Below are 17,250 nucleotides of genomic sequence, written 5' to 3'. Positions count from 1 at the left end.
GGTGTGAGCATCGGGATCCGGAAGGGCCTTCGCTTTACATATGTCTCCCATGTAAAGTATAAAGAAGGCAGATACATCCTACTTAAAGGGGTTGTCTCACCTTCATAATCCCCTTTCAGTCTATTCCTTCCCCCTCCAATAAGCATTTCTTCAATATACTTATATTATCTAAACAGGATGTAAATCCTGTTATTGACATATTTATACCCCGATTTTACATGCTCGTCTCTAGGGGGCACGCCACCTCTACTATGATACTAGCGGTGGCCGCGCAAGCGCTGTTACCGCCGAGTCTTCTACTCCTCTCCTGCCGAGGTGGTCGGGTTTCACGGGAGCGAGTGCGCACAGACAATGGCGCATGCGCATTCACTCTCGGCTCCGGCCACCTCGCAGGGATGATTATCACAGTTACAGGGCGTTCACTATGGCCCTGTAACTGTGATAAAGAAACATGATTATATGCACTTAGTTACAGGGCAATGGGAAGCATAATACAGACATGAATAATGGAGGGGGATGGGAGAGCATAATTAAACATGAACAGTGGGGGGGGATCATAATACAGATATGAATAATGGAGGGGGATGGCAGAGCATAATAATGACATGATCAGTGGGGTAGGGGGAGCCTAATACTGTTAGGAATAATGGAGGGGGATGGGAGATTATAATAATGACATTATCAGTGGGAGGGGAGCATTATACAGACATGAATAATGGAGGGGGATAGGAGAGCATAATAATGACATGATCAGTGGGGGAGGGGGGAGTGCATAATACAGACATGAATAATAGAGGGGGATGGCAGAGCATAATAATGACATGATCAGTGGGGTAGGGGGGAGCCTAATACTGTTAGGAATAATGGAGGGGGATGGGAGAGCATAATAATGACATGATCAGTGGGAGGGGAGCATAATACAGACATGAATACTGGAGGGGGATGGGAGAGCATAATAATGACATGATCAGTGGGGGAGGGGGAAGCGCATAATACAGACATGAATAATGGAGGGGGATAGGAGAGCATAATAATGACATGATCAGCATAATACAGACATGAATAATTGAGGAGGGACCAATATATCTGAGCAGAAAGGACATAAAACTACATTGCAGGGAGGCAGTGATAGGGAAAATAGAAAATAGGCAGATTAAACTGTGTGTTGATGACAGGAGGGGGAACTTTTACACATCACACAGAACAGATGGTGACAAGCAACTTACCATTGGATGTCACGATCTGCTCTGCTGTTCTGCTGCTCTTCCAGAGGCTAAAACATAATCTCCTAGTAAATAGAGTTGAGCGAACACCTGGATGTTCGGGTTCGAGAAGTTCGGCCGAACTTCCTGGAAATGTTCGGGTTCGGGATCCGAACCCGACCCGAACTTCGTCCCGAACCCGAACCCGAACCCCATTGAAGTCAATGGGGACCCAAACTTTTGGGCACTAAAAAGGCTGTAAAACAGCCCAGGAAAGAGCTAGAGGGCTGCAAAAGGCAGCAACATGTAGGTAAATCCCCTGCAAACAAATGTGGATAGGGAAATGAATTCAAATAAAAATTAAAAAAATAAAAATTAACCAATATCAATTGGACAGAGGTCCCATAGCAGAGAATCTGGCTTCACGTCAGCAGAGAATCAGTCTCTTCATGCCATAGCAAAGAATCTGGCTTCATGTTAGCAGAGAATCAGTCTCTTCATGTCATAGCAGAGAATCAGGCTTCACGTCACCCACCACTGGAACAGGCCACTGTCACATATTTAGGCCCCGGCACCCAGACAGAGGAGAGAGGTCCCGTAACAGAGAATCTGGCCTTATGTCAGCGCAGAATCAGTCTTCATGTCATAGCAGAGAATCAGGCTTCACGTCACCCACCACTGGAACAGGCCACTGTCACATATTTAGGCCCAGGCACCCAGGCAGAGGAGAGAGGTCCTGTAACAGAGAATCTGGCCTTATGTCAGCACAGAATCTGTCTTCATGTCATAGCAGAGAATCAGGCTTCACGTCACCCACCACTGGAACAGGCCACTGTCACATATTTAGGCCCCGGCACCCAGACAGAGGAGAGAGGTCCCGTAACAGAGAATCTGGCCTTATGTCAGCACAGAATCTGTCTTCATGTCATAGCAGAGAATCAGGCTTCACGTCACCCACCACTGGAACAGGCCACTGTCACATATTTAGGCCCCGGCACCCAGACAGAGGAGAGAGGTCCCGTAACAGAGAATCTGGCCTTATGTCAGCGCAGAATCAGTCTTCATGTCATAGAAGAGAATCAGGCTTCACGTCACCCACCACTGGAACAGGCCACTGTCACATATTTAGGCCCAGGCACCCAGGCAGAGGAGAGAGGTCCCGTAACAGAGAATCTGGCCTTATGTCAGCACAGAATCTGTCTTCATGTCATAGCAGAGAATCAGGCTTCACGTCACCCACCACTGGAACAGGCCACTGTCACATATTTAGGCCCCGGCACCCAGACAGAGGAGAGAGGTCCCGTAACAGAGAATCTGGCCTTATGTCAGCACAGAATCTGTCTTCATGTCATAGCAGAGAATCAGGCTTCACGTCACCCACCACTGGAACAGGCCACTGTCACACATTTAGGCCCCGGCACCCAGGCAGAGGAGAGAGGTCCCGTAACAGAGAATCTGGCCTTATGTCAGCACAGAATCTGTCTTCATGTCATAGCAGAGAATCAGGCTTCACGTCACCCACCACTGGAACAGGCCACTGTCACATATTTAGGCCCCGGCACCCAGACAGAGGAGAGAGGTCCCGTAACAGAGAATCTGGCCTTATGTCAGCACAGAATCAGTCTTCATGTCATAGCAGAGAATCAGGCATCACGTCACCCACCACTGGAACAGGCCACTGTCACACATTTAGGCCCCGGCACCCAGGCAGAGGAGAGAGGTCCCGTAACAGAGAATCTGGCCTTATGTCAGCACAGAATCTGTCTTCATGTCATAGCAGAGAATCAGGCTTCACGTCACCCACCACTGGAACAGGCCACTGTCACATATTTAGGCCCCGGCACCCAGACAGAGGAGAGAGGTCCCGTAACAGAGAATCTGGCCTTATGTCAGCGCAGAATCAGTCTTCATGTCATAGCAGAGAATCAGGCTTCACGTCACCCACCACTGGAACAGGCCACTGTCACATATTTAGGCCCCGGCACCCAGACAGAGGAGAGAGGTCCCGTAACAGAGAATCTGGCCTTATGTCAGCGCAGAATCAGTCTTCATGTCATAGCAGAGAATCAGGCTTCACGTCACCCACCACTGGAACAGGCCACTGTCACATATTTAGGCCCAGGCACCCAGGCAGAGGAGAGAGGTCCCGTAACAGAGAATCTGGCCTTATGTCAGCACAGAATCAGTCTTCATCTCATAGCAGAGAATCAGGCTTCACGTCACCCACCACTGGAACAGGCCACTGTCACATATTTAGGCCCCGGCACCCAGACAGAGGAGAGAGGTCCCGTAACAGAGAATCTGGCCTTATGTCAGCGCAGAATCAGTTTTCATGTCATAGCAGAGAATCAGGCTTCACGTCACCCACCACTGGAACAGGCCACTGTCACATATTTAGGCCCAGGCACCCCGGCAGAGGAGAGAGGTCCCGTAACAGAGAATCTGGCCTTATGTCAGCACAGAATCTGTCTTCATGTCATAGCAGAGAATCAGGCTTCACGTCACCCACCACTGGAACAGGCCACTGTCACATATTTAGGCCCCGGCACCCAGACAGAGGAGAGAGGTCCCGTAACAGAGAATCTGGCCTTATGTCAGCGCAGAATCAGTCTTCATGTCATAGCAGAGAATCAGGCTTCACGTCACCCACCACTGGAACAGGCCACTGTCACATATTTAGGCCCCGGCACCCAGACAGAGGAGAGAGGTCCCGTAACAGAGAATCTGGCCTTATGTCAGCGCAGAATCAGTCTTTATGTCATAGCAGAGAATCAGGCTTCACGTCACCCACCACTGGAACAGGCCACTGTCACATATTTAGGCCCCGGCACCCAGACAGAGGAGAGAGGTCCCGTAACAGAGAATCTGGCCTTATGTCAGCACAGAATCTGTCTTCATGTCATAGCAGAGAATCAGGCTTCACGTCACCCACCACTGGAACAGGCCACTGTCACATATTTAGGCCCCGGCACCCAGACAGAGGAGAGAGGTCCCGTAACAGAGAATCTGGCCTTATGTCAGCGCAGAATCAGTCTTCATGTCATAGCAGAGAATCAGGCTTCACGTCACCCACCACTGGAACAGGCCACTGTCACATATTTAGGCCCGGCACCCAGACAGAGGAGAGAGGTCCCATTACAGAGAATCTGGCCTTATGTCAGCACAGAATCTGTCTTCATGTCATAGCAGAGAATCAGGCTTCACGTCACCCACCACTGGAACAGGCCACTGTCACATATTTAGGCCCAGGCACCCAGGCAGAGGAGAGAGGTCCCGTAACAGAGAATCTGGCCTTATGTCAGCACAGAATCAGTCTTCATGTCATAGCAGAGAATCAGGCTTCACGTCACCCACCACTGGAACAGGCCACTGTCACATATTTAGGCCCCGGCACCCAGACAGAGGAGAGAGGTCCCGCAACAGAGAATCTGGCCTTATGTCAGCGCAGAATCAGTCTTCATGTCATAGCAGAGAATCAGGCTTCACGTCACCCACCACTGGAACAGGCCACTGTCACATATTTAAGCCCCGGCACCCAGACAGAGGAGAGAGGTCCCGTAACAGAGAATCTGGCCTTATGTCAGCGCAGAATCAGTCTTCATGTCATAGCAGAGAATCAGGCTTCACGTCACCCACCACTGGAACAGGCCACTGTCACATATTTAGGCCCCGGCACCCAGACAGAGGAGAGAGGTCCCGTAACAGAGAATCTGGCCTTATGTCAGCACAGAATCTGTCTTCATGTCATAGCAGAGAATCAGGCTTCACGTCACCCACCACTGGAACAGGCCACTGTCACATATTTAGGCCCCGGCACCCAGACAGAGGAGAGAGGTCCCGTAACAGAGAATCTGGCCTTATGTCAGCGCAGAATCAGTCTTCATGTCATAGCAGAGAATCAGGATTCACGTCACCCACCACTGGAACAGGCCACTGTCACATATTTAGGCCCCGGCACCCAGACAGAGGAGAGAGGTCCCGTAACAGAGAATCTGGCCTTATGTCAGCACAGAATCAGTCTTCATGTCATAGCAGAGAATCAGGCTTCACGTCACCCACCACTGGAACAGGCCACTGTCACACATTTAGGCCCCGGCACCCAGACAGAGGAGAGGTTCATTCAACTTTGGGTTGCCCCGCAATATAATGGTAAAATAAAAATAAAAATAGTATTGAATGAGGAAGTGCCCTGGAGTAGAATAATATATTGTTAAGGGGAGGTAGTTAATATCTAATCTGCACAAGGGATGGAAAGGTCCTGTGGGATCCATGCCTGGTTCATTTTTATGAACGTCAGCTTGTCCACATTGGCTGTAGACAGGCGGCTGCGTTTGTCTGTAATGACGCCCCCTGCCGTGCTAAATACACGTTCAGACAAAACGCTGGCCGCCGGGCAGGCCAGCACCTCCAAGGCATAAAAGGCTAGCTCTGGCCACGTGGACAATTTGGAGACCCAGAAGTTGAATGGGGCCGAACCATCAGTCAGTACGTGGAGGGGTGTGCACAGGTACTGTTCCACCATGTTAGTGAAATGTTGCCTCCTGCTAACACGTTCCGTATGAGGTGGTGGTGCAGTTAGCTGTGGCGTGGTGACAAAACTTTTCCACATCTCTGCCATGCTAACCCTGCCCTCAGAGGAGCTGGCCGTGACACAGCTGCGTTGGCGACCTCTTGCTCCTCCTCTGCCTTCGCCTTGGGCTTCCACTGGTTCCCCTGTAACATTTGGGAATGCTCTCAGTAGCGCGTCTACCAACGTGCGCTTGTACTCGCGCATCTTCCTATCACGCTCCAGTGTAGGAAGTAAGGTGGGCACATTGTCTTTGTATCGGGGATCCAGCAGGGTGGCAACCCAGTAGTCCGCACACGTTAAAATGTGGGCAACTCTGCTGTCGTTGCGCAGGCACTGCAGCATGTAGTCGCTCATGTGTGCCAGGCTGCCCAGAGGTAAGGACAAGCTGTCCTCTGTGGGAGCCGTATCGTCATCGTCCTGTGTTTCCCCCCAGCCACGCACCAGTGATGGGCCCGAGCTGCTTTGGGTGCCACCCCGCTGTGAACATGCTTCATCCTCATCCTCCTCCACCTCCTCCTCATCCTCGTCCTCCTTGTCCTCCAGTAGTGGGCCCTGTCTGGCCACATTTGTACCTGGCCTCTGCTGTTGCAAAAAACCTCCCTCTGAGTCACTTCGAAGAGACTGGCCTGAAAGTGCTAAAAATTACCCCTCTTCCTCCTCTTCCTCCTGGGCCACCTCCTCTTCCATCATCGCCCTAAGTGTTTTCTCAAGGAGACATAGAAGTGGTATTGTAACGCTGATAACGGCGTCATCGCCACTGGCCATGTTGGTGGAGTACTCGAAACAGCGCAACAGGGCACACAGGTCTCGCATGGAGGCCCAGTCATTGGTGGTGAAGTGGGTCTGATCCGCAGTGCGACTGACCCGTGCGTGCTGCAGCTGAAACTCCACTATGGCCTGCTGCTGCTCGCACAGTCTGTCCAACATATGCAAGGTGGAGTTCCACCTGGTGGGCATGTCCCATATGAGGCGGTGAGCGGGAAGGCCGAAGTTACGCTGTAGCGCAGACAGGCGAGCAGCGGCAGGGTGTGAACGCCGGAAGCGCGAACAGACGGCCCGCACTTTATGCAGCAGCTCTGACATGTCGGGGTAGTTGCGAATGAACTTCTGCACCACCAAATTCAGCACATGCGCCAGGCAAGGGATGTGCGTCAAACCGGCTAGTCCCAGAGCTGCAACGAGATTTCGCCCATTATCGCACACCACCAGGCCGGGCTTGAGGCTCACCGGCAGCAACCACTCGTCGGTCTGTTGTTCTATACCCCGCCACAACTCCTGTGCGGTGTGGGGCCTGTCCCCCAAACATATGAGTTTCAGAACGGCCTGCTGACGTTTAACCCGGGCTGTGCTGAAGTTGGTGGTGAAGGTGTGTGGCTGACTGGATGAGCAGGTGGAAGAAGAGGAGGAGGAAGCTGAGTAGGAGGAGGAGGAGACAGGAGGCAAAGAATGTTGCCCTGCGATCCTTGGCGGCGGAAGGACGTGCGCCAAACAGCTCTCCGCCTGGGGCCCAGCCGCCACTACATTTACCCAGTGTGCAGTTAGGGAGATATAGCGTCCCTGGCCGTGCTTACTGGTCCACGTATCTGTGGTTAGGTGGACCTTGCCACAGATGGCGTTGCGCAGTGCACACTTGATTTTATCGGACACTTGGTTGTGCAGGGAAGGCACGGCTCTCTTGGAGAAGTAGTGCCGGCTGGGAACAACATACTGTGGGACAGCAAGCGACATGAGCTGTTTGAAGCTGTGTGTGTCCACCAGCCTAAATGACAGCATTTCATAGGCCAGTAGTTTAGAAATGCTGGCATTCAGGGCCATGGATCGAGGGTGGCTAGGTGGGAATTTACGCTTTCTCTCAAATGTTTGTGAGATGGAGAGCTGAACGCTGCCGTGTGACATGGTTGAGATGCTTGGTGACGCAGGTGGTGGTGTTGGTGGTACATCCCATGTTTGCTGGGCGGCAGGTGCCAACGTTCCTCCAGAGGCGGAGGAAGAGGCCGAGGCGGTGGCAGCAGCAGAAGAGGCCGAGGCGGCGGCAGCAGCAGAAGAGGTAGCAGGGGGAGCCTGAGTGAGTTCCTTGTTTTTAAGGTGTTTACTCCACTGCAGTTCATGCTTTGCATGCAGGTGCCTGGTCATGCAGGTTGTGCTAAGGTTCAGAACGTTAATGCCTCGCTTCAGGCTCTGATGGCACAGCCTGCAAACCACTCGGGTCTTGTCGTCAGCACATTGTTTGAAGAAGTGCCATGCCAGGGAACTCCTTGAAGCTGCCTTTGGGGTGCTCGGTCCCAGATGGCGGCAATCAGTAGCAGGCGGAGTCTCTTGGCGGCGGGTGTTCTGATTTTGCCCACTGCTCCCTCTTTGTCTTTTGCTACGCTGTTGGCTCGGTCTCACCACTGCCTCTTCCTCCGAACTGTGAAAGTCAGTGGCACGACCTTCATTCCATGTGGGGTCTAGGACCTCATCGTCCCCTGCATCGTCTTCCACCCAGTCTTGATCCCTGACCTCCTGTTCAGTCTGCACACTGCAGAAAGACGCAGCAGTTGGCACCTGTGTTTCGTCATCATCAGAGACGTGCTGAGGTGGTATTCCCATGTCCTCATCATCAGGAAAAATAAATGGTTGTGCGTTAGTGCATTCTATCTCTTCCACCCCTGGGGAAGGGCTAGGTGGATGCCTTTGGGAAACCCTGGCAGCAGAGTCTTCAAACAGCATAAGAGACTGCTGCATAACTTGAGGCTCAGACAGTTTCCCTGATATGCATGGGGGTGATGTGACAGACCGATGGGCTTGGTTTTCATGCGCCATCTGTGCGCTTTCTGCAGAAGACTGGGTGGGAGATAATGTGAACGTGCTGGATCCACTGTCGGCCACCCAATTGACTAATGCCTGTACCTGCTCAGGCCTTACCATCCTTAGAACGGCATTGGGCCCCACCAAATATGGCTGTAAATTCTGCTGGCTACTGGGACCTGAGGTAGTTGGTTCACTAGGACGTGTGGTTGTGGCAGAACGGCCACGTCCTCTCCCAGCACCAGAGGGTCCACTAACACCACCACGACCATGTCCACGTCCGCGTCCCTTATTAGATGTTTTCCTCATTGTTCCCGTTCACCACAATTTTGAGAATGGCAAATTTGGGAATAGTTTTTCAACCCAGAACAAAAAGTGTGCTTTTACGGTCACTACAAATAACTTGACCAGCTAAAACAGTACAGATTTGGTTGAATAGAAATGTGAGGCCTGTTTTTTTTTTGCGCTGTGTGACAGGTATAGGTTTAATCACAGAATTAGACTTGTATCTGCACGGTAGCGTGTGTGTTAAGTTTTTCTGAATGACACTATCAGCACCTTCAATGTAAGATATCCTTTTTGGGATAGATTTCAAGTAGGCCTCATATAGCAGAAACTAGTTATTTTGAGAATGGCAAATTTGGGAATAGTTTTTCAACCCAGAACAAAAAGTGTGCTTTTACAGTCACTACAAATAACTTGACCAGCTAAAACAGTACAGATTTGATTGAATAGAAATGTGAGGCCTGTTTTTTTTTTGCGCTGTGTGACAGGTATAGGTTTAATCACAGAATTAGACTTGTATCTGCACGGTAGCGTGTGTGTTAAGTTTTTCTGAATGACACTATCAGCACCTTCAATGTAAGATATCCTTTTTGGGATAGATTTCAAGTAGGCCTCATATAGCAGAAACTAGTTATTTTGAGAATGGCAAATTTGGGAATAGTTTTTCAACCCAGAACAAAAAGTGTGCTTTTACGGTCACTACAAATAACTTGACCAGCTAAAACAGTACAGATTTGGTTGAATAGAAATGTGAGGCCTGTTTTTTTTTGCGCTGTGTGACAGGTATAGGTTTAATCACAGAATTAGACTTGTATCTGCACGGTAGCGTGTGTGTTAAGTTTTTCTGAATGACACTATCAGCACCTTCAATGTAAGATATCCTTTTTGGGATAGATTTCAAGTAGGCCTCATATAGCAGAAACTAGTTATTTTGAGAATGGCAAATTTGGGAATAGTTTTTCAACCCAGAACAAAAAGTGTGCTTTTACGGTCACTACAAATAACTTGACCAGCTAAAACAGTACAGATTTGGTTGAATAGAAATGTGGGGCCTGTTTTTTTTTGCGCTGTGTGACAGGTATAGGTTTAATCACAGAATTAGACTTGTATCTGCACGGTAGCGTGTGTGTTAAGTTTTTCTGAATGACACTATCAGCACCTTCAATGTAAGATATCCTTTTTGGGATAGATTTCAAGTAGGCCTCATATAGCAGAAACTAGTTATTTTGAGAATGGCAAATATGGAATAGTTTTTCAACCCAGAACAAAAAGTGTGCTTTTACGGTCACTACAAATAACTTGACCAGCTAAAACAGTACAGATTTGGTTGAATAGAAATGTGGGGCCTGTTTTTTTTTGCGCTGTGTGACAGGTATAGGTTTAATCACAGAATTAGACTTGTATCTGCACGGTAGCGTGTGTGTTAAGTTTTTCTGAATGACACTATCAGCACCTTCAATGTAAGATATCCTTTTTGGGATAGATTTCAAGTAGGCCTCATATAGCAGAAACTAGTTATTTTGAGAATGGCAAATTTGGGAATAGTTTTTCAACCCAGAACAAAAAGTGTGCTTTTACGGTCACTACAAATAACTTGACCAGCTAAAACAGTACAGATTTGGTTGAATAGAAATGTGAGGCCTGTTTTTTTTTGCGCTGTGTGACAGGTATAGGTTTAATTACAGAATTAGACTTGTATCTGCAGGGTAGCGTGTGTGTTAAGTTTTTCTGAATGACACTATCAGCACCTAGAATGTAAGATATCCTTTTTGGGATAGATTTCAAGTTGGCCTCATATAGCAGAAACTAGTTATTTTGAGAATGGCAAATTTGGGAATAGTTTTTCAACCCAGAACAAAAAGTGTGCTTTTACGGTTACTACAAATAACTTGACCAGCTAAAACAGTACAGATTTGGTTGAATAGAAATGTCAGGTCTATTTTTTTTGGCGCTGTGTGACAGGTATAGGTTTAATCACAGAATTAGACTTGTATCTGCACGGTAGCGTGTGTGTTAAGTTTTTCTGAATGACACTATCAGCACCTTGAATGTAAGATATCCTTTTTGGGATAGATTTCAAGTAGGCCTCATATAGCAGAAACTAGTTTTTTTGAGAATGGCAAATTTGGGAATAGTTTATCAACCCAGAACAAAAAGTGTGCTTTTACGGTCACTACAAATAACTTGACCAGCTAAAACAGTACAGATTTGGTTGAATAGAAATGTGAGGCCTGTTTTTTTTTGCGCTGTGTGACAGGTATAGGTTTAATCACAGAATTAGACTTGTATCTGCACGGTAGCGTGTGTGTTAAGTTTTTCTGAATGACACTATCAGCACCTTCAATGTAAGATATCCTTTTTGGGATAGATTTCAAGTAGGCCTCATATAGCAGAAACTAGTTATTTTGAGAATGGCAAATTTGGGAATAGTTTTTCAACCCAGAACAAAAAGTGTGCTTTTACGGTCACTACAAATAACTTGACCAGCTAAAACAGTACAGATTTGGTTGAATAGAAATGTGAGGCCTGTTTTTTTTTGCGCTGTGTGACAGGTATAGGTTTAATCACAGAATTAGACTTGTATCTGCACGGTAGCGTGTGTGTTAAGTTTTTCTGAATGACACTATCAGCACCTTCAATGTAAGATATCCTTTTTGGGATAGATTTCAAGTAGGCCTCATATAGCAGAAACTAGTTTTTTTGAGAATGGCAAATTTGGGAATAGTTTTTCAACCAAGAACAAAAAGTGTGCTTTTACGGTCACTACAAATAACTTGACCAGCTAAAACAGTACAGATTTGGTTGAATAGAAATGTGAGGCCTGTTTTTTTTTGCGCTGTGTGACAGGTATAGGTTTAATCACAGAATTAGACTTGTATCTGCACGGTAGCGTGTGTGTTAAGTTTTTCTGAATGACACTATCAGCACCTTCAATGTAAGATATCCTTTTCGGGATAGATTTCAAGTAGGCCTCATATAGCAGAAACTAGTTATTTTGAGAATGGCAAATTTGGGAATAGTTTTTCAACCCAGAACAAAAAGTGTGCTTTTACGGTCACTACAAATAACTTGACCAGCTAAAACAGTACAGATTTGGTTGAATAGAAATGTGAGGCCTGTTTTTTTTTGCGCTGTGTGACAGGTATAGGTTTAATCACAGAATTAGACTTGTATCTGCACGGTAGCGTGTGTGTTAAGTTTTTCTGAATGACACTATCAGCACCTTGAATGTAAGATATCCTTTTTGGGATAGATTTCAAGTAGGCCTCATATAGCAGAAACTAGTTATTTTGAGAATGGCAAATTTGGGAATAGTTTATCAACCCAGAACAAAAAGTGTGCTTTTACGGTCACTACAAATAACTTGACCAGCTAAAACAGTACAGATTTGGTTGAATAGAAATGTGAGGCCTGTTTTTTTTTTGCGCTGTGTGACAGGTATAGGTTTAATCACAGAATTAGACTTGTATCTGCACGGTAGCGTGTGTGTTAAGTTTTTCTGAATGACACTATCAGCACCTTCAATGTAAGATATCCTTTTTGGGATAGATTTCAAGTAGGCCTCATATAGCAGAAACTAGTTATTTTGAGAACGGCAAATTTGGGAATAGTTTTTCAACCCAGAACAAAAAGTGTGCTTTTACGGTCACTACAAATAACTTGACGAGCTAAAACAGTACAGATTTGGTTGAATAGAAATGTGAGGCCTGTTTTTTTTTGCGCTGTGTGACAGGTATAGGTTTAATCACAGAATTAGACTTGTATCTGCACGGTAGCGTGTGTGTTAAGTTTTTCTGAATGACACTATCAGCACCTTCAATGTAAGATATCCTTTTTGGGATAGATTTCAAGTAGGCCTCATATAGCAGAAACTAGTTATTTTGAGAATGGCAAATTTGGGAATAGTTTTTCAACCCAGAACAAAAACTGTGCTTTTACGGTCACTACAAATAACTTGACCAGCTAAAACAGTACAGATTTGGTTGAATAGAAATGTGAGGCCTGTTTTTTTTTGCGCTGTGTGACAGGTATAGGTTTAATCACAGAATTAGACTTGTATCTGCACGGTAGCGTGTGTGTTAAGTTTTTCTGAATGACACTATCAGCACCTTCAATGTAAGATATCCTTTTTGGGATAGATTTCAAGTAGGCCTCATATAGCAGAAACTAGTTATTTTGAGAATGGCAAATTTGGGAATAGTTTTTCAACCCAGAACAAAAAGTGTGCTTTTACGGTCACTACAAATAACTTGACCAGCTAAAACAGTACAGATTTGGTTGAATAGAAATGTGGGGCCTGTTTTTTTTTTGCGCTGTGTGACAGGTATAGGTTTAATCACAGAATTAGACTTGTATCTGCACGGTAGCGTGTGTGTTAAGTTTTTCTGAATGACACTATCAGCACCTTGAATGTAAGATATCCTTTTTGGGATAGATTTCAAGTAGGCCTCATATAGCAGAAACTAGTTATTTTGAGAATGGCAAATTTGGGAATAGTTTTTCAACCCAGAACAAAAAGTGTGCTTTTACGGTCACTACAAATAACTTGACCAGCTAAAACAGTACAGATTTGGTTGAATAGAAATGTGGGGCCTGTTTTTTTTTGCGCTGTGTGACAGGTATAGGTTTAATCACAGAATTAGACTTGTATTTGCACGGTAGCGTGTGTGTTAAGTTTTTCTGAATGACACTATCAGCACCTTCAATGTAAGATATCCTTTTTGGGATAGATTTCAAGTAGGCCTCATATAGCAGAAACTAGTTATTTTGAGAATGGCAAATTTGGGAATAGTTTTTCAACCCAGAACAAAAAGTGTGCTTTTACAGTCACTACAAATAACTTGACCAGCTAAAACAGTACAGATTTGGTTGAATAGAAATGTGAGGCCTGTTTTTTTTTGCGCTGTGTGACAGGTATAGGTTTAATCACAGAATTAGACTTGTATCTGCACGGTAGCGTGTGTGTTAAGTTTTTCTGAATGACACTATCAGCACCTTCAATGTAAGATATCTTTTTTGGGATAGATTTCAAGTAGGCCTCATATAGCAGAAACTAGTTATTTTGAGAATGGCAAATTTGGGAATAGTTTTTCAACCCAGAACAAAAAATGTGCTTTTACGGTCACTACAAATAACTTGACCAGCTAAAACAGTACAGATTTGGTTAAATAGAAATGTAAGGCCTGGTTTTTTTTTGCGCTGTGTGACAGGTATAGGTTTAATCACAGAATTAGACTTGTATCTGCACGGTAGCGTGTGTGTTAAGTTTTTCTGAATGACACTATCAGCATCTTGAATGTAAGATATCCTTTTTGGGATAGATTTCAAGTTGGCCTCATATAGCAGAAACTAGTTATTTTGAGAATGGCAAATTTGGGAATAGTTTTTCAACCCAGAACAAAAACTGTGCTTTTACGGTCACTACAAATAACTTGACCAGCTAAAACAGTACAGATTTGGTTGAATAGAAATGTGAGGCCTGTTTTTTTTTGCGCTGTGTGACAGGTATAGGTTTAATTACAGAATTAGACTTGTATCTGCACGGTAGCGTGTGTGTTAAGTTTTTCTGAATGACACTATCAGCACCTAGAATGTAAGATATCCTTTTTGGGATAGATTTCAAGTTGGCCTCATATAGCAGAAACTAGTTATTTTGAGAATGGCAAATTTGGGAATAGTTTTTCAACCCAGAACAAAAACTGTGCTTTTACGGTCACTACAAATAACTTGAGCAGCTAAAACAGTACAAATTTGGTTGAATAGAAATGTCAGGTCTATTTTTTAGGCGCTGGGTGACAGGCTCAACTTGCCCCTGATGTAGTATATGGCCAAAAAATAACCACACTATTGATGGTTAAATGCACTTTGGTGACACAGGCTCAGCCTGCACCAGATGTAGTATATGGCCAAAAAATAACCAGACTGTTGATGGTTAAATGCACTTTGGTGACACAGGCTCAGCCTGCAGCTGATGTAGGATATAGCAAAAAATAACCACACTATTGATGGTTAAATACACTTGGCGCACCACAAGCCACAAAATGGCCGCCGATCACCCCAGAAAAAAGTGATCTAAAAACGCTCTGGGCAGCCTTAAAAAAGTGAGCAAGTCGATATTAGCACTTCAATGATCCACAGCTGCAGATCGATCACAGAATGAAGTCTTTTGGAGGAGTTAATCACTGCCTAATCTCGCCCTAACGTCGCAGCAGCAACCTCTCCCTATGCTTCAATCAGCAGAGTGACGTGCAGCGCTACGTGACCCAAGCTTATATAGAGGCTGGGTCACATGCTGCACTGGCCAATCACAGCCATGCCAATAGTAGGCAAGGCTGTGATGGCCTCTTGGGGCAAGTAGTATGACGCTTGTTGATTGGCTGCTTTGCAGCCTTTCAAAAAGCGCCAAGAAAGCGCCGAACACCGAACCCGAACCCAGACTTTTACGAAAATGTTCGGGTTCGGGTCCGTGTCACGGACACCCCAAAATTCAGTACGAACCCGAACTATACAGTTCGGGTTCGCTCATCCCTACTAGTAAACTGTGTGTTGATGACAGGAGGTGGAACTTTTACACAGCACACGGAACAGATCGTGACAAGCAACTTACCATTTGATGTCACGATCTGCTCTGCTGTTCTGCTGCTCTTCCAGAGGCTGAAACATAATCTCCTAGTAAACTGTGTGTTGATGACAGGAGGGGGAACTTTTACACAGCACACGGAACAGATGGTGACAAGCAACTTACCATTGGATGTCACGATCTGCTCTGCTGTTCTGCTGCTCTTCCAGAGTCTGAAACATAATCTCCTAGTAAACTGTGTGTTGATGACAGAAGGGGGAACTTTTACACAGCACACGGAACAGATCGTGACAAGCAACTTACCATTGGATGTCACGATCTGCTCTGCTGTTCTGCTGCTCTTCCAGAGGCTGAAACATAATCTCCTAGTAAACTGTGTGTTGATGACAGGAGGGGGAACTTTTACACAGCACATGGAACAGATCGTGACAAGCAACTTACCATTAGGTGTCACGATCTGCTCTGCAGCTGTGCAGCTCTCCCTGAGGCTGAATCTCCTCTGACAGCCTCAGGAGCCAGCACGCACAGACAAGGCGAGGAGTTACTTCCTCCCTGCCAGGCTTGCCTTGCTTTGCATCAGAGACTTCTGCTCCGCCCCCAGCAAGCAGGGAAGAGAGGCCCTGAGAGCAGCGAGGCAGCCAGCAACTATTGAGGTGAGACAACCCCTTTAAGGGATCAATTGCTAACCAGGTATACACTTTTGTTAATATTTATGCTCCTAATGTTAATCAGATAGCATGGATTGATGAGGTGCTTGCACATTTGGAATCATACAAGGAGGGAGTAGTGGTGCTTAGGTGAGATTTCAATGTAACATTGGAACCTACTTTGGACTCAACCTCCAAGAAATCTGCAATATCCACCAAAGGACTAAGATATCTCAAGAAAAAATTACAATATTGGTCAGTATTAGACACTTGGAGAATCCTAAATCGCTCCACGCATGACTAAACCTCCTTTTCGAGAAGAATAAGACCGGCACTCGCTCTGATGAATAATCTTGTAGATTTATTCAGTCACATATTACATCATAGTGACGCGTTTCAGCAACTAAGTGCTTTCTTCAGACTGTATGTAAACATCTTACAACTAGCTCTGGTATATATACTAAATAAAGACAAAGGAAATTACATCACATTGTTTCATTAGACTCCTCCCACAGCTGAATCTCTGCGGAATATACGTGAATCAACACAGGTGAATTGTGTTCTCTGAAACATCTAGTTTCGCTATAGAGAAAAGTAAAAGCAAAACATAATTACAGGTAATCGCATCACATGAAACCACTGACATTATAATCTCGATTTAGGCCTTTTGGATCCATGGTTTGTAACCGATGGATCCAATATGCCTTTCTTTTTAAGAGCAATTTATTTCTATCACCACCGCATTGAGGTAATGTAACACCTTCTATGACCTGATAGCGTAATTGTGATATAGTATTTCCCTTTTGATGGAAATGATACGGTAGTGGTAGTAACAAATTCTCTTTTCTAATTGTCGATTTATGTTTACTTAATCGATCTTTAATTCTCATGGAGGTTTCCCCCACATATAATAACCACAGTGGCATTTGAGAATATACACTGCTCAAAAAAATAAAGGGAACACAAAAATAACACATCCTAGATCTGAGTTAATTAAATATTCTTCTGAAATACTTTGTTCTTTACATAGTTGAATGTGCTGACAACAAAATCACACAAAAATAATAAAATGGAAATCAAATTTTTCAACCCATGGAGGTCTGGATTTGGAGTCACACTCAAAATTAAAGTGGAAAAACACACTACAGGCTGATCCAACTTTGATGTAATGTCCTTAAA

At 45.5% G+C, this 17,250-nt stretch overlaps 1 long non-coding RNA gene across 1 annotated transcript; it reads right to left on the bottom strand.

Moving 5' to 3' along the window:
• Positions 1–370: 370 nt before the first annotated feature.
• On the bottom strand, positions 371–15,772 carry LOC120993413. Its single transcript, XR_005777254.1, has 3 exons — positions 15,728–15,772; positions 1,227–1,273; positions 371–422 (listed from the first exon to the last, which is right to left on the bottom strand). It is a non-coding gene; the product is annotated as an uncharacterized LOC120993413 (long non-coding RNA).
• Between the last annotated feature and the right edge of the window lie 1,478 nt (positions 15,773–17,250).

Source organism: Bufo bufo, chromosome 3 (assembly GCF_905171765.1).
Source record: "Bufo bufo chromosome 3, aBufBuf1.1, whole genome shotgun sequence".
Classification (NCBI taxonomy): domain Eukaryota; kingdom Metazoa; phylum Chordata; class Amphibia; order Anura; family Bufonidae; genus Bufo; species Bufo bufo.
This window is presented reverse-complemented; position numbering and strand designations above follow the sequence as displayed.